The 6,538-nt window shown below is 43.1% G+C and overlaps 1 pseudogene; it reads left to right on the forward strand.

The window, feature by feature from the left end:
* The first annotated feature begins 8 nt into the window (after nt 1-8).
* Nucleotides 9-127, forward strand: LOC133498725 (5S ribosomal RNA; annotated as a pseudogene).
* The last annotated feature ends 6,411 nt before the right edge of the window (nt 128-6,538 follow it).

Consider the following 6,538-nt stretch of genomic DNA (forward strand, 5'->3'; position numbering starts at 1 on the left):
AAATATTGGCATATGGACATGCAACCATGAGAACACCCGATCTCGTCAGATCTCGGAAGCTAAGCGGGTTTGGCCCTGGTTAGTATTTGGATGGGAGACCGCTTGGGAATACCAGGTGCTGGAAGCTTCTCTTCTTCTTCTTCTTCTTTTCCTTTCGGCTTGTCCCGTTAGGGGTTGCCACAGCGTGTCATCTCAGAGGAACGCACATTTGTTTGGCACAGTTTTACGCCGGATGCCCTTCCTGATGCAACTCCTCTGCATTTTACCCGGAGAGAGAAGCTTACAGCACCTGGTATTCCCAGGCGGTCTCCCCCAGTTTCCTCCCACATTCCCCCCAAAAAATACAGTCCCGCTTAGCTTCCAAGATCTGATGAGATCGGGCGTTCTCAGGGCAGCATGGCCGTAAACTGCTGTAAGCTTCTCTCCCCGGCTAAAAAGCAGAGGGGGTTGCGTCAGGAAGGGGATCCGGCGTAAAACTGTGCCAAACAAATGTGCGTTCATCTGAAATGACGCGCTGCGGCGACCCCTAACAGGACAAGCCGAAAGAACGACAACAAGAGTATGAAATCAGTTGTGATTCATAAGCTCCAACTCATCTGTGACTATGAGGACAAACTAGAAAATGGAGAGATGGCTGCATTTCCTTTGTTTTCATTTCCTACTTGCAGGTCAATATTATTCTCAATATCAGCTCTGCCATTTGCTCTTTAGTGTTAGCAACACCGATCAACAAAGTATTGGGACAGGAAAAGAAAAATCTAAGTAAACACGGAATTGTACGTGTCCCTTCTTGGCAGCCGTTAACGGCTTCCACTATTTTTGGAAAACTTTGTGCAAGATGTTGGAGCGCGTCTGTGGGGAATTTTTGTCCACTCATCCGCACCAAACTCCTCCAACGCAGGCCTTTAAGGACCTTGGAACAGAAAAGGGCCTTCCCCAAACTGCTCGCAGTACACAAAACGTCTCCGGAAGATTAAGAATTAAGATTTAGGAGGGAGTCTCGCCTAGCCGTCGATTGATTAATTAACTTACTAATGAGGTAAACGGGGACGTCCCGGTTGTCCGAAAGAGGTCAACGTTGATGAGATGCCAAATCGTCCTCCGCAATAAACAGTGTGGCAATAAGTGGCCGGTTGCCACACCAATGACGCAAATGGACAGAAACCTTTTACAACATTATTTTCGGTATTTTCGTGCTACCGCTTTTGGTGCATTTAAATTAGTGTATAGATATAGTGTTGCTATGACAACCTGATTCACCTTTCACGTAAAAAAAATTGTAGCAGATGAGGAATGGGAAGGAAAGAAAAACGTTTTCACGCTCGAGGAAGATGACAGTGTACAAGGCCTAAATGTTCCTTAAATATAAAACGTGGAAAAAAAGTTACATTCCTAAAATGGATACCGTCATTTCCGGCCTACAAGGCGCGACTTTTTTCCCCACACACTTTCACTCCTGCGGTTTATGCGGTGATGGATGCGGCACTAGCGTTAGCGTGGTGCTAGCGTCAGCACAGCACTAGCGTTAGCGCACCTGGTTATAAGCCTCGGTATGCACAGAAAGAGTTTAACGCAACTCTGTGTATACCGACGCTTATAACCAGGTGCGCTGCGTAGGCCGGGAATTATTATAATAATTATTATGGTACTTATGGTACACTGTAACGTTATGTATTTAACCTTAACACTGGCCTTAAATATTTAAAAAAAAAAATTAAAAAAAACGCTGTACCTAAATGATTGGGTGAAAATATATTGCACACAAAAGTTAACTAAATAAAAATAGGTACCTAATCATCTGAACAAAAATGTATTGAACTCAAGAGTTAAGGCCTAAATGTTCCTTAAAAATCAAAAATAAAAAAAAGTTAGATTCCTAAAAGGAATAGTCATTTCCAGTTTACAAGCCGCAACTTTTTTCCCCACACACTTTCACTCCTGCAGTTTATGCGGTGATGCGGCGCTAGCGTTAGCGCAGCACTAGCGTTAGCGCAGCACTAGCGTTAGCGCAGCACTAGCGTTAGCGCAGCACTAGCGTTAGCGCAGCACTAGCGTTAGCGCAGCACTAGCGTTAGCGCAGCACTAGCGTTAGCGCAGCACTAGCGTTAGCGCAGCACTAGCGTTAGCGCACCTGTTTACAAGCCTCGGTATACACAAAGAGTTGCGTTCAACTCTTTCTGTGTAAACCGACGCTTGTAACGAGGCGGGCTCTGTAGGCCGGGAATTATGGTACTTAAGACACCATAACCTTATGTATTTAACCTTAAAACTGGCATTAAATATTAAAATAAAAACACTACCTAAATTATTAGGTGAAAATGTATTCCACCCAAAAGTTAACTAAATAAAAATAGGTACCTAAATCATCTGAAAAATGATGTTTTGAACTTAAGAGTTAAATATGAGTGAATGGTACGTTCCAAACATGTTGTAATGGGTTACAAATGCTGCAATCTGTCATTTGAACATTTAATTTCAGTGGCTCTTCAAATACCGCAAGAGGAAGCGGGCATACCACACTATTGAGAACTGATTATGACAAGCTTCACACCAACTGAACATACTGTCCTATTTTCTTTTTTGCGGAGGTGGAATTGCATCAGGGTTCCGCGCTGAGCCCCTTTCTGTTTGCGGTAGTAATAGATAGGCTGACAGTCGAGGTTGGACTGGAATCCCCTTGGACTATGATGTTCGCTGATGATATTGTCATATGCAGTGAAAGCAGGGAGCATGCAGAGGAACAATTGGAAAGATGGAGGCACGAATGAAGATTAGCAGAAGTAAAACAGAATATATGCGCGTGAATGAGAGGGGCGGAGGAGGAAGAGTGAAGCTCCAAAGAGAAGAGATAGCGAGGGTGGACGGCTTCAAATACTTGGGGTCAACAAAACAGAGCAATGGAGAGTGTGGTAAGGAAGTGAAGAAATGGGTCCAAGCAGGATGGAACAGTTGGCGGAAGGTGTCTGGTGGTCTACGTGACAGAAGGGTCTCCGCCAGGATGAAGGAAAAAGTCTATAAAACAGTGGTGAGGGCGGCCATGATGTACGGATTAGAGACGGTGGCACTGAAGAAAAAACAGGAAGCAGAACTGGAGGTGGCAGAAATGAAGATGTTGAGGTTGTCGCTCGGAGTGAGCAGGTTGGACAGGATTAGAAACGGGCTCATTAGAGGGACAGCCAAAGTTGGATGTTTTGGAGACAAAAGGTTTGAGAGAGCAGACTTCGATGGTTTGGACATGTTCAGAGGCGAGAGAGTGAGTATGTTGGTAGAAGGGTGCTGAGGATGGAGATGGCTGGAAAAAGAGCGAGAGGAAGACCAAAGAAAAGGTTGATGGATGTCGCGAGGGAGGACATAAGGACTGTGGGTGTTAGAGGATGGATGAGCGAGGCTTAGATGGAAAAATATGACACGATGTGGTGACCCCTAACGGGACAAGCCGAAAGGAAATGAAGCTAATGCTGGTGGGTGACAATAATGTTCAGCCTCGCTACCTTTTGCTATTTCGATAATTGTATTATTACAACAGCAAAAGCATTTTTTTAATTGCTTTGTATATCCACAACTTACCCATGTACTAGATTCTTAAAAAAAAAAAAAAAAATAGCAAAAAAGCCTGAAAATGTAAAGGATCCAGTTTTTGGGATTCCCAGTTCCTGGGTTTGATTTGTTGACTAGCTGGGGCAAATCATCTGATTCAACTACTACCTTGAAAACGTCAAGATGTCAACTCTATTGTGGCACTAGCAAAATGGTTCATTGCCCTGTACATAATTTTTATATCATTTTTTGTATACTGCGGCATATAACTATTGAGTGACGTTGACTCCATGAAGGGAAAACGTAATTTAAAAAAAAAAAAAAAAAAAAAAATCACATACCTGTTGCGACCCGCGTTGCGATCTCAAAAGCGTCATCCGTCCATTCCTTCATTTTCCATAATGGCTGCAGTCTTGAAGGTTACTGGGCGACGTGAAGGGTAGCCCGGGGGGGGAGGGGGGGGGTACAGTGTGCTCGTACCAAGGACTGGTTTCCCAGTCCAGCAAGAACCTAGACCGCCACCATGAACACCATCATCTGCACATTTAATTCACAAATTCAACAGAACAGTGTGTAGAACCTTATAACAAAGCACGTCCTGAAAAAATATATAAAATAAAAAGGAAACCCATTGTAAGAATTTGCTGTGTAAATGTTTGTCCGCCATTAAGACCTCATCCTTGTACTTTATTACGCAACATTTTTTCTGTCAAACGCCTCTCTCACCATGCACGTTATTTGGATTGAAATTTTGGTTTTAAACAATCGCAAGCCTCAAAAAGACAACACCACGCGGCAACTTTTGTTCCGCGTAAGGTCAAATACTGGGCCGCAAAAATCACAAGTTGCGAGAATAAAACATCACTGTTGGCGGGTTCCGGCAAACCACACGTACGTATAATGTCAATACGAAAAGGACGTTGATTGTTTCTGGACACGTTCAGCAGCGTTGTAGTGGTATACAATTTTTCACCCTCAAGCTCGCGTTACAAATGGAAGACTACATTCTTTTCGCGAAATGGGCTCCATTATAATAAACGTCTCGCTCCGCTTTCATGCAGGGAAACCCCCCGCGGGCCTTCATCGTGTTACATTCGAGACTGGAAGGCTTTTTTGTGGCCGCTCGGGGAGCCAAACTAGATGGCAACTTCAAGGCCGCGGTGGTCCTGCTACGGATATTAGAATAGAACGGCTTCGTCGACCTGTAATTATTCGCGTAGCGCTTGAATTCGGGCTGACAGCTCCGCTGGCGAACGCGTACACAATGTCACTCGCGGGCACGCATCTGACATGCGCTGACGGGAGTTGAAAAGGCCTCTCGGAGCGCGTACAATATGTCCTTTGCACGGGAGATCAAGAGACCGAGATCGCGAGTCTACCCCCCCAAAGCTGATGAGTCGGGCGGGGGGCTCGCCATCACTCTGCTCGTGTGCCTGTACTTGTTTTTGATTGAAAATGGCACGTGATGACGCCACGAGTTTAAATTGGCACACAGGGGCGCAGGCCGATGACTACATTTGACTGGAGCTACCTTTGACGGGGGGGGAACTAAATCAGCAGTTATTGCGCAACATTTAAAAAAAAAAAAAAAAGAAAATGGGGTGTGCTGAGAACTACAATAAACTAAAAAATTTATTTAACAGTTTCACTTGCTGGGTGAGTAAAACATTGCAACTATCACATTATGAATTGCATTCAACACGACTAAAAATGGCAAAAGCATGAACACAACGTAATTTGACCTTTAAACTTTTGAAAACTACTGCTTAACAAGGAGCTCAGGGGAAAGTTTCTATTTTAAATTTCCAAAGATGTCAATTTCTCTACTTTTCTGTGACTTTGCTTCACTCTTTTTTAAAAAAAAGTATTAGTCTTTTTTTTTGTTTTTATCTAGTTTTAAATGTTTTATCTGTTTTTCAACTGCCTTTATGTCAAGCACATTGAGATACCTCGTGTATGAAATGCGCCATACAAATAATTTTGCTTTGCATTAGTAACACAGTTCTACTAGCATGCTAAAGTTGTTTTGCTAGTTTGCAGCAATATCTTAATGCAGAAGTTTTCAATATCCCTGAGACCACTGGTGTCAAACTCAAGGCCCAGGGGCCAGATCTGGCCCACCGTGTGATTTTATGTGCCCCGCGGAGGCGACTCAAACAATAGTTGGAAAAACCCATTAGCCTTGATTTCTGATTCCAAAACTAGCTTATAAATTTCACATGTAAATATGATGAGGCAGTTAAAGATGGTTTCACAGCCATAACGGCCCTTTGAGGAGGACCCTAAGTACAATGTGCTGGGATGAGAATGACCAATTTGGAAAAACACTGAAAATGTCTGTCTTTGGCACGGATATTTGTGATAAAACACACTGTTAAATGGTGACCTCTGGTTACTTCTGTGTAAATACAGGGCAATCATAATATTTTGAAAACTTGAAATATGAGTCCAAATCACCAAAATAATTTTGCCAAACTTCAGACAAAAGAATGTAGACAGTGAAATTTATATCACCACTGCACTTAAGTTATACTTTACAAATAAGTATACAAGTAGTTTGTTTATATAGAGCAATAACATGAAACATAAGAAGGAAGTTTCTTTCGGCTTGTCCCTTTCGGTGTCGCCACAGCGTGTCATCTCAGATGAACGCACATTTTTTTTGTCACAATTTTTTTCGCCGGATGCCCTTCCTGATGCAACCCTTCTCAGAGCGAGCGATAAAATACATGATCTACAGGGCCATTGCTACAGATGGGCCTAATCGTTTTAACAGCTGTCAATTATATATTTGAGAAATTTACGTACACCTTGTCTTTGTGTTTCCTGGTTGATATCCTCCTGGATATTTTTTGCTCCTCGGCTTCCATAATTGATCATATCGGAACACAGAATGCACAGCACTTTGCCAGGAAGGTCCACTTTTTGGATGTGTTCGGTTAGACCTGTTTATACCGTTTTCGTTCCTGTCTGCACGGTTACACTTTTTTCAAGCCATGAC

Source organism: Syngnathoides biaculeatus, chromosome 3, assembly GCF_019802595.1.
Source record: "Syngnathoides biaculeatus isolate LvHL_M chromosome 3, ASM1980259v1, whole genome shotgun sequence".
Lineage (NCBI taxonomy): Eukaryota > Metazoa > Chordata > Actinopteri > Syngnathiformes > Syngnathidae > Syngnathoides > Syngnathoides biaculeatus.